We start from the raw sequence: 20,236 nt of genomic DNA on the forward strand, positions 1-20,236 counted from the left end.
ACTGAGCATGTAGAAGTTTTTATAAATATTTATAAATATTTATTTTTATAAATATTAAACAAGTCTATGTTTTCTTTCTTTTTTAATCTTTGTTATCTGAAAATTCCTTCTCTTTAAGATTCCAATTTCAGTTTGTCATTTGCTTGCTTTTATCTCCTTTTACTTCTTAAAAACCTCCTGATTGCCTTCAGTGATTTTTGTCTCCTTTTTTTCCAATGGTATTTGCATACATCTGTCTCTTCAAATGCAGTTGCTTAAGATGCAGCAAAACAAAGATTCTTTATGCAAGGCCTCAACAATATATAAGGAAATTATTAATAAACAATGTACTTGCCTTTCTTTCTCTTTTTCCTTCATTGATGTTCTGAGAACAGGAATTTCTGAGGATATCAGAAGTCTCTTTACAGTGGTGGGAAGTGAACACAGCCTAGAAGTTCTATGTTTCTTGCAACTCCTGAAAGAAAAACAAACAAACAAACAAACAAAAAAAGGCAAAAAAGTAAAACTTTAAAGAAGCTCTAGTTCTAAAAACAGAAAAACATTCCTATTCATTTTATCCTGACACTTCAGTGAGACCATTTGTCCATTCATATGAAGGAAGTTTTCATAAACATTTCCGTGCACTTTGTGTGAGTTTGATTCCTTCTCACTTGCCTGGACAGAAGAGGTGGAATCAACACTGAGATATTAAGTCATGGCTCCGTGTCATAAAGTAGAAATTATGCTCTTCCCTTCAGCTGGGACTTTTAAAATAAAGCTAGGAAAATACATGTAATTTTTTTTTCTCTGTTTATCTTTAATCTGAGGATACCTCTGTAACTTGTCTCCTGAAGCTGCTGTTCTCACCCGTGCTGCTGAGTACTCCCTTGGGTGAATAATCTTCCATGGACAGGTGGAAGAGCTAACGTAAACTTTTATTTGTGTTGTTGGCACCCGCTAAACCAGTCTCCTAAGGAACTGAGCCTGCTAAATAACCAGGTAGAGACCACAGATTTCATTTTTATGTCTACGATTGAACAATCCCCCAGAGGTAAATGGCACTTACCCTGCGATCAGTATGAAGGCACAAACAAAAACACAGATTCTGCAGTCTGAGCTTTTCATTTATCTGGTTTTGGTAGCCTGAAATGGAATTTTGGCCTTACTGTTGACACCTGAAAATGTCAGTGCTTTCCCACTTCCTCTCTGTATTGCTGAATTTCAGCCAAATTTCTCTCTATTCCTTTTGTATTCCTTCAAAGACTGCTTTTCTCCAAGCCCAATATATTGGCATCCCAGCCTTCTCTGCAGGCCTTCACCAGAATGTAAACTCAATGACAGAAGAGAAGAACAAAGAGTCAATGTGCTAAAAGAAGGCTTTTTGTGATATATATGCTTGAAAAAGATCTTTGAAATCTCAATGAGCTAAATGTGCATGCATGAAACAGCCTGAGGTTATCAGCAAGGTGACCTGTTCTCATCACAACACAATAAAAATGCCATTGTTTTATGAATAGTAATTCTGAAGTACACTCTACCTTGTGGTGAGCAATTTGTTCAAGAATAAAAGGTAAGTGTTCACACTATACTTTTTATATGATCATTCCTAGTGGAGGAAACTTAGCAGACTGAGGTAAAGTAGGTGAATGTGAGGAGATAAAAAAAACAAACAAAAAAAAACCAAAACCAAAGGACCAGAAAACAGCACAATATGGAGGATCAAGGGGGAAAAATAACAGAAAACATAGGATTGGAGAAAACTGAAATTAAAAGAACAAATTCTGCTTAACATCATTACAGGGAATTAAAACAGGTAAAATGTCTCATAAGTGAATTCTACATGGCATAAAAAGATTGTCAGGTGCTTAATGGTACCATGCTCTACCAGCACTGTCCAGCTCATGAGGAAGAAGCTTTTAGCTCAGTTTTCTGTCCTGAAGAGCAGGTAGTTGTGGAGGGCAAGGGAAGAGGATCAGAGTTATGCCATCATGCAATCGTGCTTCCCCTCCAGGTCTTAGCACTGTTAAAAACAGGTAAAATGTTTGCTCTTGCAGTATCATATGGAAATGACTCCCCTGCATTACCTGTATAGTTCATTAAAAAGAATCACAATGAAATGCAGAAGCTTCATTTTCACTGGGTGTTTAGTTCAGGATTATGAAATAATCTATGATATTAAACCTCATTTCAAATATCAAAAAATTCTAGAGTGTTCATTTCCACATCTTTTTTAAAGATAAAAAAATGTCTGATCGTGCTTCCTAGAATAAGTTCAAGAGTGCAATTAAGCAAACATCAGAAAGAATAAATCTACAGGCCCTGTGACACAGTATGAGTCTATACAGGCTTCCAGATGCAAATGTCTGGAAATTCTGTCTTTTAACAAAACAAATTACTTTTCTCATTTTTCAGAGCCAGAGGAAGACTCACATGAGTTCAGCAGCTTAATTGCTCTAGATGCAATTTTATGCACAGATTCAAATCTTTGACCACTTAATGATGGTTGAGTATTCCATGCCACTTCCCATTAGTGACAAGGAAGCCTCTGAGCCAATTGAGCTTCCCTCATTGAGTGCTCACCCTCCCAGGGCAGCAAACTGCTCGCTGCTGCATCTGATCTAATGCAGATCTTACATCACTGCAGTGCCATGCATTCAGCACCCATTGCTGAAGATTCACAAATGGCAAAAAGGCAACTCTTAGAAAGAGCCTCTTGATAAAATCTATCCCCTCTGCACAAGAAAATTTTCTTTAAATTAGTTTATTTTTTAGCTGAAAGAGTTAGGGCGTGATCGCAGCCAGAGAACTGCATCTTTAATTTTTTTATATTTTTTAGGAGACAATAAGGGCTATGCTGACTTCTCAATTCAATATCTTCATACCTCTACTGCAGGGTTTGCTCCTTTGGGACTTTCCCATGTATTTTCTCATGGGATGGAGAAGCATGTAAAGCAGGTAGACCTTTGGCTTGTTCTTGCTCAGTGTACAGCTGGGTCAGCCAGAGAGGGCGAGAATCTATTACCATCTCTTAAGATGCCATCTGTGAGGTATTGCTTAAGGATTGAAACTGTGAACTGTCCCTTGCACAGAGGTATTTTTGCAAGGAAACCCACAGTTTTCAGTAGCAGGCAAATGAAAGAACCATAGGGTACAATTTCAGAGGAGTTCTTCAACACATTGCTTAGGTTTTTTTTTGTTTTTAATTATTTATAGGTGACACTGTCTTATTTGCATTTTTTTACTGCCACTTTAATTTATATGTCAGTTTTTTATTGAATGAGTTTGTCATCCTAGCTGTGCTCCCAGAGGAACAGTGCAGGTATGAGAAACCTCAGGCTAAGGTCCACACGTCCATAGATCAACTCTTGCAGAAATATGTCTGGCAGACTCTGACAGCAAAGCATTGTTTGACTACACAAAACAAAGTGTTTAAAGCTGTGTTAAAAAACATATACATATATTGCCTGAATGATGTAATTAGCAACTCAATTACACATTTTATGAGCTATAATTTGTGTGCAATGTGGGTAGAATAGGGCAGAGTCAGATCTACAGGAGAAGGACAGGCCTTTGGACAAATGAAAGTCTAGGACAAAGCTGCTGAAAATAATACCTTTTCAGATAGAATGGCAACTTTTTAGTGTTTTCTTGGAGCTGCTCCAAAGCAGCTGTTTGCACTACCAGACCCTTTTTAGTTGAAGGCTTGGACATAAGGAAAGCAAGAACAGACATTCCTCCTGGTTCACATTGGATTTTTGTGGCACTTTGCAACACAAAAGCTTTTCTTCTTATGACCAGGAGAGTTCCCCACACTTTTCATGCTATTTTGTGGTCTAAGATATAAATTAGGTTGTTTTTTTTTGCTCATTAAGAAACAGAGCTCACAACTGTCACCAAGGGACACCACGGATTCAGACAAAAGCTCTGCTCCCCCAGAAGGCTGGGAAGAGCATCTGTCCAAAGAGGGAAATTCCTGTCTTTTCCAACATGTCTTGGCTGCCCAATTTTCAATGAATCAATAAATTCCAGAAAAAGAAAATGTACTACTGATAAGGTGGAGCAAATATTTTCCAAAACAGTGATCTATTAACCTACATGATCCTGTCCCATGAACATTTTTATGGTAGCCAAGCCATTTTTTTTTTTATACAAGGTACATTTTCCAGTTCTGCAGCGCAACAGTGATGAAGAAAAGGACTGATGGGTGCAAGCAGGTAAGTTCTGCAAAGATTTTATTATTACTTTTCTTGCTTGCATTTGCATATAAAAGAAATTTCAGAGTCAGATAAGTATCTATCTTTGTGATATGTACCTGCAGAAACTGTTTCATGCCATTAATACCTGAAGCCAATCTCAACAATAACAAAGTACCCCACCTGTTCCACAGGAGTGACACACACTGAACAAAAAAGCATCATTTCAGATTATCCCACAGGGACTTGCTTTCAGCAAAACAAATAAATCCCTTTCCCAACCAATGCTTAACTGAATCTCCCTGTGTTATTTGCTTATGAATAACCAGATGCATAAGCAGACACAAACACAGTGACAGGCTGAAATATGGTGGGGCATTGTTAAAGTATAAAATACATCAGTGATTTAAATCACTACAAGGATTTATGTTTTCCTTTACAAAACAACTGTAGCAAATACATCAAGAAGAACTGATCATTCTAGCTAGGTAAAGGATGCAAATTTTTTTCTTTCTTTCCAAGGATTCAACCTAGAATTGTGCCCAATGGACTGGTCTCTGGGCTTTTGTAACTATTTAATGATTCTCTTGACCTGTCAAGATATATTTGGAAATCTTATGTAAGGTCGTAATATTCAATTGAGATTGATGACATTCATTCAGTGACTTTCAGTAACTTGTTATCCAAGTTCACAAAGTGAAAGAGCCCAGAAGAACAGGCTCTCACTATCTGGCTTTTTCAAAACTTCACGTCCAGTTGAATCAGCTTTATTATTTTATTTACTTCTTATCCTTATTATTTTTTAATTCAAACATTTTAGCCAAATTGATGAAGAAAAGTGAGGCCATTGTCAAAATTAATTCAATAAGTGACAGAAGGAACAGGTTTTCATAGTTTCCTTCAGGCTTTTCAAAAGCAGATGAGTATCTTTAGCTGCCCTGGGAGACAAAAGCCCATAGCAAAAGCTGACATAATATTCAATGATAGAGAATCAACATATCAGGAAAAACAAAACAAAACAAAATGCCTGACCTGCATGGAAAACTTCAGCTCAAGTTTGCAGTCAACAGAGCAGGTTGTAGACCCTCATGAACACCAGAGAAAAATGACCTTTGTTAGGTCTTCTGGTTCTGTGACTGTTGCATATCTAATGCCTAAAAACCTCTCACCTGTAGATTTCATATTAAGACTGTACAGGAGAAAATCCACTAATTTTAGGTTTTGCTTTTACACCATATAGTTAACAGACATTTGATGTTTGCTAGAAGATCTCCTGTACTTCTTACCTTTCTCTGCTCTCTGCAGACAGCTGTGGTTCTCAGCTGTGGACACGGAATTGGCTGGAAGCCCTGAAGTGTAGAGCTCCTGAAAAATAACCCAGCAGATCTAATATTACATACCTGTGTAAACAATTAGTAGCTCTTCCAGAAAGCACTGCCCTACTCCTTTGAATTGTGACCTACAGCAATCCAAGGAAAAGCTGCACTAAAACAAATATACCACATCTGGTTCTCTTCACATCTGGCTGTGATGCTATATTAACCATTAAACTCTCATTCTCTCTACCTTTTATTCCATAAATTATAAACACAAATAGAGATGAGGAAACGTGTGACAAAACAGTAACTCTATGGGTGCACATTTTGCAAATTAAAATATTATGCTCTCTTTCTCTGCTTGCCTCTTTTACTTTGCTTTTTCCCATCATGAAGTCAATTCCCATGGTAGTGCTTAGGGCACTTCATTGGAAAGCCCAGATGGTTAGCTGTGGAAAACTAGCCTCCATCTGGTTCCTCAGTTATATCCTCAAGTGGATAAGCTGGCAGGTCTGAAAACATGTTGCTTTCCATGCAGTCTGTAGCTGTCTGCAGCAATATATGCTCTGGTTCTAGCTTCACTTTTAACTTAGGGGTAGGATCAGGGTTACAATGAAGCTAAGTCCCACATTACATTCACTTGGGAACAAGAGAAAAGATAGCCTGAAAAAAAGTGTTTCTAACAGGGGAGTTGGGTTTTGTAATCAATTAAAATCCTTTCAATTTTGACACCATTTTGTATTTGTCATTTTCTTTTCTGAAACAAAAGTAAATACTTGTTTCCCCTCTCTGTGTGCTCTTATTGTGAGTATGTGGACTGTTCTATATGTCAAGGTGCTAATGGAAAATGTGATGTCAAGAACTTTTTTTGTACTTTAAAGAAGTGAAGTGATGTCAAGAATAAAGTGAAATCAGGGGCAAATGTAACTTCCAGTTAGCAACTGGCAAGTCTCTCAGTGCAGCTGAGAAAAACCTGGATGCTAACATGTACAGATGGGATGTTTGTACTGCAGAGCAAAGAAGCTTCAATAGGAAATTAAAAGATATTTTTTAGAAGTCCTGGAATAAACCACCCAATAAAAAAGCTTTCTTTTTGCTGCCAAACTCTTCAACAGGTTAGTCCAGCTCTACTAGACTGTATTTTTCCCCAGACTGCAACAAGGTTTGAATCAGGCCACCACTTGTACATCGTGGAAACAAATATTAAAGGGGCTGGAAACTGTGTTAGAAAGATGCTGTGAGAAGCTTTGATTCTTTGAGGAAGGAAACTCCCTCTGTCTATGAATTGAGAACTAAACAGCTTTGTTCTGATACCAGGGATGATTGCATTAAACAATCTGCTTGCAAATACTCTGTAAAATTTTAAAGCCAGAGAACTGGTTCTTATTCATGAATGCAATAGTCCTTTGGAGAACCAGCAAATGAGACTATTTCTAAACTTTTAAATAGGATAAGAACCCTTCTGACAGGCTGTTGTGTTTATTATTAACTACATTTTCTTTGGACAGTAATGCTGTGAAATATAAGATTAATTTCTGACATCCCTGTAATTTTTTTAAAGGAAACAAAGTCACAATTGTCACTGTTAACTGGTAAAACAACTGCACCTCTCTCTCTGTGGAGGCAGCTCAAACCCATGAGAGGAAGGTGTGAAAGGAGCTGAGCAGCTTGTCTGCTCAAGCTCAGAAATAGCTCCCACCAGCACCTGATGGGTGTTCTCCTGCTTCAAGACAGGCATCTGGCAACTTGAGGAGAATTTTATTCCAGGATTAACCCAAATTTCACCTCTTCCCCTCCTTTAATCTGAGAGTAAGAGGCACTGTTTCCTTGCCGAGAGCATAAGAGGCTGAGTGCACATTTTCCTCACCTTGCCAGCAGCCCCCATGGGCTAATGGAGAAATGGAATTTCTGCCAGCATGGAGCAAGTATGGTCAGTCCCTACAGACATATTTGTCTCTATGAGTTCTCAATTGCTTCATGCTACAGTAGTGAAGGTGAGCATCCTGACTGCACTGCTTAGGCCAGCCAGGGAGGCAGAGACTGCTGGTGCTTCCCTCCTGAGTGGTATTTTATCTGCAAGCATTTTAGCCCTCATCACTAGTGAAGCAGAGATGGAAGATTTGCAATCCACTGCTTTTTTTTTTGGCTGAGAAGGGATAACTGTGGAGAAAGGCCTTGTGGACAGCCTGGTGGCTTTGGACAGAAGAGTTCTGAGCTGGTCAGTTTTGCTGGGCTGTAGCCTGAGGTTCCAGATAGGGTCACATAAAAATGCACTCAACACCACGAGCAGCCAACAGCAGGGCATGGTCCTTGGTCTCAGCCTTGACCCAATGGTTTGATGGTGGCATGGAGCATCCACAGTTGAGTCAGCTTCTTATAAGTTCCTGAGAAAACAAGTCAACAGGTAATAAAGGGAAAATATACATTTTTACTGTTTAATAACTCAATCTAAACATATTTTTACTATACATATTTATATATGTATAGATAAATAAGAGAATTTTACTATATATATACATATACATATATATAACTTGTCCCTTCTCCTAGCCAAATACTGGAGGGGCAATACACAAGGAAGTGCTACTTCTTCTCAAAGGAGGAACACAGCAACATCTTAACCATAAAGTGGATAAACTAATAGAAGGTAAACAAGCTCTTCTATAATAAGTCAGGGCATAATAAACCAGCTATATAAAATTAATTTCAGAATGCAAATAAATATGTAATGATTTCATGGAAGATGACAAGATAAATCTATGTGGCCAGTGTGCTGAGAATGCACTTTGAACAGACAGCTCAGGAGTGAAGTATTGAACATAACAAAGGAACAAGAAAAAGAAAGGAAATTAAAGAACAAACAGAATTTTAAAAGCCCTGTGTTGCCACTTCATGTTCATGAGCAAAGGAACAAAACTGGTGAAAGAAAGGATTCACAGTGAATAAACAAATTCCTCCAATCTCTTTACAGGAACCAACTTAAGCAGGAGTGAAATGTTTATGAGTTTTTTCAAGGGCAAACCCATGGGGAGGGCAAATTAAGGTCTTAAAGAAATAAATCGAAATATTTCACTTTACAGAAAACTAAGTAAAAAACACCATTCCTAGAGCCCAAGATTTATAGCTACTTTCCCCAGCACACATTTCTAACCAGGAGGGAATCTTTGAGAGGCTGATTCTTGTTTTCTTCTCCATTTTTGCAGCAGAATGTATTTGGTGTACATCCCCAGGTCCTTCCCACCTGCAGTGCTGTCAGTCAGCCCAGTTCCTTTATTGGTAGCGGAGACAGGCTCTTTACTCCACCTCAGGAGGCTGCCCACCAACACCTCATGCTGAGAGAGATGTATGATTACTTTATTACTTGTTTCTCCAAACATCCATTTACTAAAGGCACAAAAGATCTCTCTCTCTCAGTTTTTGTATGTTCTTTGCACAATAATTTACATAGCAGAAGTGAAGAACTTTTTGCCACATTTCCCATTTATTGCATCTATCATCTCAAAGGAAAATAGGAGAGGATAAGATTGGTAAATATTTCTTACAAATACGAAGGGGCCAGGAATGGCAGATATGCAGAGTGCAACTCTTGAAGATAACTTCTGAAACGAGTCACATCTGACGTAGTTCACAGCTGAATGTAAGGTCACCACAGCCTTGAGAAGATTATTTCATTATGATAGCACCTGTCTGTCTTCATCCTATCCTTGCTGATTGCAAGATGACAGACTTGAGAGCTCTGACATTTAAAAGGAGACTTACAAGGCATAGGAGATATATTGAGGACTTACAACTGCAGTGTTCTTACTCTATGATTTCTAACTCTGACCCTGGACTGCAGTAGATGCTGTGTGAGGTCTGGTTGAGCTGGTGCATTAAAACAACTTCACCTGTAAAATATAACCTGGGATATTCAATTAGACAAACATTTTGCTTCAGTGTGGACAGACACATTGAAAAGCCACCTGAAAGACTGGAAAAGAGGATGAAAATGTGCCAAAAGGGAGGCAGTCTTAACAGCCTTTAATGTCCTTCTCTGGGCATTGACCAACAGCAGTCACTGGTGTTCCAGATTTTTTTCCCTTTGCAATTCCTCCCACTCCCCTGAAACCAAATACAACAGGATTTTCTTTAAGGAGGGAAATACCATCAGTTGCATTTTAGATTTATGTTTTTTTTCTGCTTTTGTTTTTTAAGCAGCTGACAAGCCATATCTGCACATGGCTGATCTTTCAAGGCTTCTACTTTGAATTTCAAGGAAAGTGGAAAAATAATGTGAAAGCCTGAAGGACAGTAGCTTCTGGCATATGCTTCTCTTTCACATTTTTTAACTCTAATGGTGCATGCCACCCTGAGCTATCCGAGATACATTAAACTGCCATCTCAGCTGCCAAAAGCATGTGGCAGTTCCATTTAGTCTGGAGAATCTTTGACCACTTTAGCCAAATTTCATCATGACAAACTTGCAGGTGATGCAGCTGATGTGCATTTCAGCTCTCAGCATTTTGTGTTGGAGGGACAGATGGTTGTGTAACTGTAGAAGCAGAGCAAAGAGTATGACCACACAGTGTGAAAACCATTTAATGCCAGTAGCAGATGAAGGTGAGCAAGTCTCAGGGAACCTAATTCTCAAATATGCAACCAAAAGAAAAAAAACAACAATGAATCCAAAACTGTCAGCTTTGTGAATCTCACTGATGGAGCTTGAGAAAATGTTTTCCCTGCATCTGCTTCTCATGGGATCCAAACCATTTCAGATTTAAATGAAACAACAGTCTTAAATCATACAAGAGATTTTGCTAAGAAACTTAAATGCTGTTGCCAGTGCTTCAAGACTCTTAGTAATATGGTCTCTGTATCTCTAAACCCAGATTACTTTAATTTTCTGTTTGTTTTATGTATTCATAAAACTCAGAACTTACATAGGATTCCCTGCTGCCATGGTCCTTAATGAGACAAAACCAGAAGTTTCAGGCTAAAACCGCTGTAGAGTTCAAAATATATAATGCTTTATTAGACACAATGTACTGCAAAGAAACAACCTAAACACAGTGGTCTACTTGGAGATTATTGCATTGTAATATACTTAGGCTCTTTCTATTTTTAAGTCCACACTGCAGCTCCTTGCAGCTGCAAGATGCAGTAATAATAAAATTAATGAAAGAATAAATAGATCCTGAAGAACAGAGCATATAACAGTGTACTAGCATATCTTTTTTGTGCTTCTTACTCCAGATGCACTAAAGAATGGTAAACCCTTCCAAGGTTTTTGCAGCCTCTCCATCAGTGAAACTTTTTATTTTCACAGCAGCTAAGGCTTCATCTGCATTGGGGGTAAAATTCAAGCCAAGCTAGGATGTGAATGTGTATCATACCAGCTATGCCCTTTTCCTTCCCTGGATGGATATCCAACAGTGTGCTAAGGGTAGATTTGACATCCATTGGTTTTGGCAGACTCTGCCCTTCTCCTCTCCCCCTCCTGCCCACTCAGCTTCTTCCAAAAACTCCCTGTTAGGCAACCTGGTACAATTGGTTTTGACACTGTGGGTAGAACCAATCAGTAACAATAATAGCCATTTTTTACTAGCTTATTTTTAACCTTTACCAATCCCTTGAGGTGGTTCAAGGCATGGATGCAAAAAAATAACTGTCCTAGTACAGCTGAGGGGGAGATGGAGGAACAGAAACAGGTTGACAGCATTTGCAATCAACTTCACACCCTGCTAAACAAATTTAGCAATTTACACCAAACTAAAAAAGAAAAACTCACTACTGAAAACAAAACAATTTGCTTTCTGTTTTTTCAGGGGTAGAAACTGGCTCAGCAGGTGAAACAAATCCCAGTCCTGATGCCAGGGAAAAGGTGAAAGTGTGCAAACAGGCAGGGGGAACAGAGGGGACAGAGAGGGAATGACACCATCTCTTTGGGTACCTGCTTGCAATTTGATTTTCCTAAGCCATTACAAATGCCCAATTTGGTACTCATTTCAACAAATATCATCAGTTTTTTAAAGTAATGTTGGTGTTTCTGTGATTTCCCTCCTAAGCTCCCTATTTAGGACCACTTAACATTTTCTTTTTTTCAGGACACTAGGGCAGTCCTGTTCCTGGGACACTGGAGACTGACTGAAGTTCAATGATTTCTACAAGCAGGAGGTTATTCTATCTTACACATATTTTTGTTAAAAATCCATAGACCCTAGTAAAAGTTTTACCTACTATTTTTGAGCAACTGGCACTTGATATGTGAACAGTCCACAGTGTGCATCCCAACCACATTGAAGCAGAGACATACGGAGCAACACCAGAGTCAGAACGGAGCAAATGTTTTCATTTAAATGTTTTGTATAAGGCAGCAGTAAAACCAAACCAAAACAAGCCTTTTCCCATCCTACTGACAAAAATAGTAAGTATGATGTTCATATCAACATGAAACCTTTTTTATTTTTTCCACTAAAATGACTTTTCAGGTTATTATTGTTTCCTTGAACAAAAACCACTGCAAGAAACTTAAAGACTGAAAATGAGGAAGAAGTACTTGGGTTATCCTCATTTTTCTGGACCAAAAGAACAAGATTAGAAATTGCAAAATTGCTAGTGAAACAGAATGTTTGAGTTCTTTACATTTTTCTTGTCATGGCAGGGAATGACTCTGGCACTGCAGGTTGTTATTTGAAAGGGAGAACACGACTGGCAGTAGCATGAGAGACTTGTGCTGTTGTCAGTCACTGGGAAGCAGATGGAACGTCTTGGCTGAGTGGGTTCTCAGGCATCTTATTTCAGCATCCACTTCAGTGTACCTGACAGCACAGTCAGATGTGAAATGCTGCCTAAACACAGGGTAACTCAAGCACAATTAATTCCCAGGCAGTGCAAAATTAGGAGAAAACAAGACCACAGGAGTTCTATCTGTCCTGTGCATGGAGTAACTTTCCTCTTGTCTCAAGTTCAAATAGTGAATTGCAAGTTCTTTATGGTAATGGACCAGTTGTTTCTACTATGATTATTTAGCATAAAAAATGGATTTTTAAATTATTATCATGAGCAGTCTAAGAGTGAAAAAAACAGTACAGGAAAAGAATGAAATTTCTTTTCACCTGTCAGCTTAAATCAACAAAAATACTTTTTATAACTCCTGCCTCATGAAGGAAAATTGGATGTTGTACAGGAAAACCATTTTGGATGCCTTTTGTTACGTACATCATGACCCTATCACTTGGGTGTCTTTAGGAACACAGCCCTCCACCATAGAGATCTGCCTTGAAAGTCCTTCAGAGCTACTTAGGGAAATTGCCACCAGTCAGGCCCAGTGGTAGCTTAGGCACAGGGGTGTGATATTAGACACACCTTTACCCCGAGTCCAGTTTAAAAAGGAAGTTTTACTGTGGTAGCTTCTGGGGTCCCTGTAGACTTAAGGTCTCTCTGTTTACTTTTTCTTTTAGTTTTTAAGAGTTAAATCTGAAGCTCAGAAGATGTCTGGGATGCCCTCGCAGGGCAGGGCATCAGCACACAGGGAGAAGGGCAGTAAGGTGGCTGCTGGGCAGCTTGCTGGGCTGCTACCTTTGCTTTTCAGAGGAATGCTGAAAATTCCAATGGAAGCCACTTCCATTTGAAAATGTCCACAGGCATTCACTTGGTACATTAAGCATTGTGAAAAAGTGGGCCCTAGAAGATTCTCACTGCCATACATTGTGTGACACAGCCAGGAACTGAGGTCCAATTTTTCCAACACCAGACCAGTGCCTGCAGCACAATCATCCATCCTCATTCTGTCAGGAAGAAACAAAAAATGATTCTGGGCGTTGCCTTACTCAGTAGAGGTCTGGCTAACACAGGCATTATTAAGGTGTGCAAACAGTCATTAGGAAAGCAAGTTCCCTATATGGACATTATGCACTATACTAAAGTTTAAGAGTAAATAACCAAACCATTATAGTCAGGGGTAAAAAAAAAAAGCCAGAGGACTCACCGTATAACTCCAGAAAATAACAGGATACATAATTTTAAAATGGACCAATTCTCCTTTGTCCATGAGTTCATTCTCTTGAGTCTAGTGCAAACCATGCATGCAAACCAGACAGAGAGATCTCCTAGCACTTACATGCATATGAAAGGAGACTTTGGGGCTTTGTTTGAACTAAATAAAGCATAAACAGATATGCATATGAAGAGTCCAGACATCTGAATATTTCACAAAGCCTTGGTATTCCAATGATTTGCAATGAAGTGTCACTTTATTTTATCCACCATATAGCAATTGAAAGAGTGATAGAAAACAGGGTGAGGCCATGGGCCATGAACTTACATTCAGTATCTAAGCTGAAGAGCAAGCTCTAAGTACATAAACCACCTGCAGATCAATTAAAAACCTCAGCAGGTAGCCAATAAATCACTTTACTGCCAGTATTGATCGCTGCATTGCACCTAAAACCATTAAATGTCTTTTTATTCTATTGCCACAAGAAAACTGTAGTTATAAAAAGGGAATTTGTACAAATGGGTGTAACTGTCATTAGACAATTAAGTTACTCTGGCAGTGCCATCCAAACAAGTCATTGGCACATCATAGTTATTAGCTCATATGTCACTTGAGTTTTGATTTTAGGGATATAAGTGGATACATAACTGAACAGAAAAGGAAAGAAAGAAATGCACTTGGGAAGAAAGGAACCTCTGCTGCATTTCATCAGTCTGCCGCCTAAACCAACTCCAGTCTATAGCAAAAAAAGACAAATATGCCCACAGTTAAGCCTTTGTACTAGGCTGATCTGAGGGAGATTGGGACAGACAGAGCAGGATACAAAGAGTTCACAGGCTAATTTCACAGGCTGCAGCCACTGCAACAGTCTTATTAGGCAAGGTTGCACAGAAAAGAGAAAGGCAATAAATCTGTATGAGGTTTTTTATCCATAAGAAAATACTTCCATGAAAAAGAAGTGCAAGAATAAAGTCCTAGGGAAAAAATCATAATGACTTGTACATCTCTGGGTATGCGCTCCATTAAGAGGAAATTTATATAAACAACAAGCCTCAACTATTAATGTGGCTGGCCATCTGCCCACACCTGCTTCAACCAGCCATTAACTCTATGAACCCAGAGGGTGGGCAAACATACACAAGACCAAAATTAGATGCCTTGAACTTTGTTTTTTCCTGCAGAACTTCTATAAATGATTTACTAGTGAATGATATTCACTATCCATTTTGAAATAAAAATCCCTTGGAGGCTCTGCAGCCCCCTCCATTACATTTCCAGTGTTTATGGGTCGCAGAGGTACAGCTGGGAAAAGAACTGGGCTCCATCAATCAAAAATTCTATTTTCTTCCCTACTGCTGAAAAGATGTTAACTGTGTAATTTGAATCATCCTTAAACCCCAGCATAGTTAAGCACCGTGCTAATATAATGGTATTGAAGTATTAAAGCATACAGTTAGATCCCACTGCTCTTATGATTGGGTCTCTTGGTGGAAGCCAGGGCTTGGAGCAAGAGAGAAGTGGTAAGCTCTGACTCCATTTGTGAGTGCTGAGGAAGAGTGAGCATCTTCCTTGGAGAGAGCCACAGCAGAGATTTCAGAGCATTCTCTACTCCATTGCTCCTATTTCGATTTGGTTCAATGTCTTCAGTTTCTAGAGGGTTAGTTTAAGTAGGCACAGGATCTGGCCTCTTGTCTTAGCCTGGATAAACAGGGGAGATAGGCTGTCCTCCGTGTGTTGGATCCCAGGCATAAGTTCACTCTTCTGTAAAACCACTGCCAGAAATGAAGGGTGAGGAGAATGCTTAGGAAAGAGAGCAGAAAACTGAACTGGAGTAGAAGAAAATGGATGAGCAGAGACTGACACAACTAAGTCATACTCAAGTTTAGTATCTACCTCTAGGCCCTCCCACACAGTGTATGTGCACTTCTGATTACACTGTGGGCATGCTATGATAATTCTTGTGTAGATAAGGTGTGTTGTGCCTTTTGGTATTGGGACTGGTGCTCTTTAACATCTTTTTCAGTGATATGGAAGGTGGGATCAAGTGGACCCTCAGCAAGTTTGCCTTTGACACCAAGATGTGTGCTGTGGTCAACACGCTAGAGGGAGGGGATGCCATGCAGAGGGACTTTGACAGGCCTGAGGTGTTGTGGCGAGCCTTTCTCTCAGGGACACGGCTCTTCTCCGGAGCTCTCTTACCATCCCTCTCCTCAGGCATCTTCCTCTCTTGTCTTCCCCTCTGCTTCTGGGAGCATGCCTTTTATCTTGCCCTTCAGCCCCGCCCATTTCCGGCTGGGGCAGGCCCTAATTATTGGGCACAGCTGGGCCTAAGCTCCCAGTTCATTATCGGTGACACCTGGGGACTTGTGGTTCTCACTACACTGAGGTGAATCCATATAAACCACAGGAGGTTCAACAAGGCCACGTGCAAGGCCCTGCACATGGGCTGAGGTAATCCCAAGCACAAATACAGGCTGGGGAGAGAAGGGACTGAGACCAGTCCTGAAGAGAAGGGCTTGAGTGTAATGGTTGATGAGAAACTCAACATGACACCTGGTCTAGCAGGAGGTGTCCCTCCCTATGGCAGGGAGGCTCTTGATGATCTTTAAGGTTCCTTCCAGCCCAAACCACTCTATTCCATGATTTAATGGTTCTATGATTCTAAGGTACTATGAAATAATATATCCCAACAGGGTTACTAAAACTCTTCAGGACTGGCTCATATACTGTGTGTACTTCATGTTTATGAAGTAATCAGAGACACATCTACATGCAAAGATATATTGTATAGATGGAATAAAAAATGGATTTAAGGCAGCTACAGAAACACTTTCTCTGGCAGTCACAGGAATATAAATACCCTTTCCCAGGCTTCCAGAAATGCAGATATCATGAAGGGGACTTTGGTTGGTTCAAAGGGAAAATCTGCAGCATACCAGGCCTGAGGGCACACTCCTCCTCTTACTCTGGATGCTATCCCCAGGTTTCCATTGGGGTTACCTGGTGGGGATTTGCCCTAAAGCACTGCATGCTGTCACTCTCTGCAGAGTGGGTCAGCTTCTCCCCTTGAAGTAACTTTGTAACTGGCCTAGGGGGTCAGAATCATAAAACTTGCAGAACCTGGATATTTCCCACAAGGCAGCCATAGATCAGCCAGACAGCATATCTAAGGGGCTGCTAATTGGGAGGACAAATCTTTGGTTGGGATTAATTAATGCACCTCAGCCTTCAACAGCTCTAGCCCCATCAGCAGGGAACATGAACATGTATATGCCTCATAATTTTATTCAGAAAGCTTTGTTCCTTACAGTACTTGTCAAATCTTAAATAATTAGGCTAAACTACTTTTAGCTGATATAACTTGTTACTTGTTAAATCTTAAATAATTAGTAAGAAAAAACACAGAATTTTTTTTTTTTTTTTTTTTTTTGCAGTCTGTTGGTTATAGTTGTGTCCTACATGTGCATTTTTTGCCATATCAAACGTAACCAAAGAAAAACCCACGTGTCTCTTTCTACCCCTTCAAAAAAGCATGCAAGCCCAGACAGCAGGTCTTCAGAGCTTGATGAATTTAAACCCAAGCAATGCTAGCCCACTTTTAATGCATATATATGCCTCAACTCATTCCAGTATAAAAGATAAGCTTAAGAGAAGCTCAACTTAGGCCTTAGTTGCAGGACTTTTCTAGCTTGGCCAAAACAAAGTATACCCTATTCTTTCTCCATTTTTTTTCTGAAGACTATGAAATTTTGTGTGTCTATCTCTTTCCCCAAAGGAACCCATGTTTTTTTAACAAACAACAGCTGAGTTGCTATGTACAGAAACTCTAGCAAGATGAACCCATTCAAATCAAGAGCAGAGGAAAAAAAATTGTATTAAAGAACAGATTGCGGATGCACTTTTTGAAAGGCTGCTTGCAAATAACGACTTACAAGTGTGTTTTAAAGTTAATAAAAGAAGATAAATCCTTTTTTCCAGTTTCCCCATCCTTCAATAAAAACAATTGAAATTTAGGAGAAAAAAGCATATGGTAGGCAGCACAGAAACAATACTAAAAATGAAATAAATGTTTTCTCTTCACATTTAAAAAAAGAAAAAAAGCAAATTGAGCATCCCTGATCTTCAAGGAGGACAAAATCCATTCTTTTCATGTCAGCAAACTTTAAGATTTGAGCAAATTAAAACCAATGAAAGAGACCAGCCACAATTAACTGTGAGGAGCAGCAGGCTGGAAGGGAGGTTTCACTTCATTTGATATCTGCTCATTAAATAGCCATTAAAGTAAAAAAAACCTTCTCAAAGCCCAAACTCTATTATTTCCCAGGGGGAATTGCAGGGTCTGGGTGCCAGAAACATTTTTTACCTCCTGAGGGCTGGCAGTGAATTTGCTCCATGGGTGCTGTGTGAAACTGAACTGCAGTGGTGCAGCAACAGATCCCCAAACCTCTCTCAACTCCTCCCTTGTGTCAGGAGTTTTAAGGGTTAAAACCTATCACACTGAGCGTGAAATATTAAGCTGCCAATTGTGAATCTACTTGTGGAGCAAAATAGGAGACTACAGGAATTGAAAGCTACATGAGAGGTAAGTTGATCCAAACCACTGCCTCCTGTCTGCAGGGGGAGAGAGAAGAAGCTGTGCTGGAAAAGAGGAGCTCAGCTGGGTTTCCCCAAGGAATAAGTGAGACCTGGATGTAATTTTATTTCTGCTCTGCTTCTGGGGAAAAGCAATATATGCTGAATGCAGAGCCCTGGGAGAACATTCTGGGTGCATTAGTCTGGGTGCAGACTGATGAGTAGAAACTGTGAATTCTTCACAAGGACATTGACATAAATAACCAAATGAAGCACACCTTGTCCACAGGTAGGGAAACTATCTATCTCCCTAACTGCATTAGGTCTCTGCTTGATCTAATTGAACTTGAAGGACAGATGTGGGTGTGGGCACATGTGTGTGAGTGGGTGGATGAAAGAAAGGGTGGGTTTGTATGGAAATATATCCAAGGGTTCACATGTATCCAAAATCCAGGTTCTTTCACTCTTGTGTTACCGGCTGCACAGCAGAAAAACCACAGACCAACCAGACAAAAAAAAATTATCACTAAAAACTGACAAGAAAAATATTAGAGGCTTTTCAACAGGGTGTCAACAGGAGAGGATGACTGAGAAAAAAAAACAGTTTTGTGCTTTACCCAGAGGTTAAAAAATGCTGTTTAAAATTTCCACCAGTAACACAGACAGAAGACTCATCCAAGCTTTATGTTGCCATTAGTATTTCTTTTAAATTTGTACCAGCTGTAGCTGGTAATATCCATCACATTCTTTCTGCCATCTATCTGTTCTGTCCTTGCTATCCATGTTCAGCAAGTATACTGTCATAACATTTAATTTCAAGACATCAATATCCTCAAAAGATATTTTGAATCTAGTGTTTGTGGTAATAATGACTTGAAGAATTTATATTCTGAAGTGCAAGCTCCCCTGCAAGGCTCATTAGCAAGATCTATTATGTTGTAACCAGTGCTTATAGAAACTTAATTCACAAATGTGCAAATAAGATTCAATTTGGTGGAGTAATGAATAGCTTGATTGGTCAGCTAAATAATTTTCGGCTCTCCCTGTTCTTACTAAGTGTACATCAAGAACAAGCTTTAAGAAAACAAATACCCAGTGATAACTTTAGGGCTAGAACTTTTTATACTTTTGAAAAAAACTGTTCAATTTTAAAAAGCATTTTCTGTTTACTTCTGTTTAATGTATACAACTTTTTCCATTCCCAGGGAAGACAAGGAGACCCCAAGCTGGAAAGTCTATCTTGGATATCTTAATCAAAATTTTCCAAAGTAATTCTGGAAGTTTGTTATGATGGAGTTCTTGAACCACAGTAAGTATCTGCCAACTGTTAGCATTGTTTTCATCTACCAGGAATAAGATTCTATGAACAAAATCCTCCATCATCCCTGAGGCTCTTTGATATTTTTTCATTGTAGAGCAGGAAGCAATAGTTTTGACCAGTTCTTGACTGTGAAAAAATACATTTTTTTTCCTTCCTAACCCACCCAATTTTCATCATTATGTAACATTCAAGCTTACAGCATTTCCTATATTCTTGTGTAATTTCATCGTTTTAGATGAAGTATCTGGACTTTTGCAGAGAAATTAAGAACTGAGGGAACAAAAAATGTTGCAAAAACAACTTACATAAGTGTGAATTTGTCCAAAGAAGCTCAAAAAATGTTTACAGTCACATTTGAATTACCTGAACCTGGGCAAGACTAATAAAATGTTTAAGGCAGCTCCCGTGTTCTCCTTTTTACAAAAACTCTGTATTTGAGTTTAGATACTTTTCCCAGTAGAAGTTTCAAGACCAATACATTTTTTATGAAAAGTTTCAGTCCCAGTGAACTGACATTTTCTAATGAAAAACTTGCCCCAAACCTCTGAACTATCTCAATGTACAGCCTCATGACACTTAGGCAAGTACTGCCTCAGGCTCCTTCCTTTAATTGTATACATTTTCATCAAACCCTGATGTCCCTTGTGGGTCTGTGCAATTTCTGAGATGCAGCTAAAACATTTGCTGTATATTTCTGTTCATTGATTTAATCTGAAATTATTTCACAGCTTTATATGTTCTTTTTCTTATTGTTCTTGATTCATTTTGATGTTCAGAGTATTACAGTTTAATCAAAACCCTTCAACTTTTAGAAGTTCAGCAGAAAGGGAACTAAAGTAGAAATAATAAACTTGGAAGGTAGAAGGCAGAATCAGAGCAG

At 39.2% G+C, this 20,236-nt stretch overlaps 1 long non-coding RNA gene across 1 annotated transcript; it reads right to left on the reverse strand.

Annotated features, from left to right (window-relative positions):
• Positions 1-340: 340 nt before the first annotated feature.
• Positions 341-7,677, reverse strand: LOC139797256 (uncharacterized). Its single transcript, XR_011726374.1, has 3 exons — positions 7,356-7,677; positions 5,459-5,537; positions 341-454 (listed from the first exon to the last, which is right to left on the reverse strand). It is a non-coding gene; the product is annotated as an uncharacterized lncRNA (long non-coding RNA).
• Between the last annotated feature and the right edge of the window lie 12,559 nt (positions 7,678-20,236).

The sequence above is a fragment of the Heliangelus exortis genome, chromosome 6, assembly GCF_036169615.1.
Source record: "Heliangelus exortis chromosome 6, bHelExo1.hap1, whole genome shotgun sequence".
Taxonomy (NCBI): Eukaryota; Metazoa; Chordata; class Aves; order Apodiformes; family Trochilidae; genus Heliangelus; species Heliangelus exortis.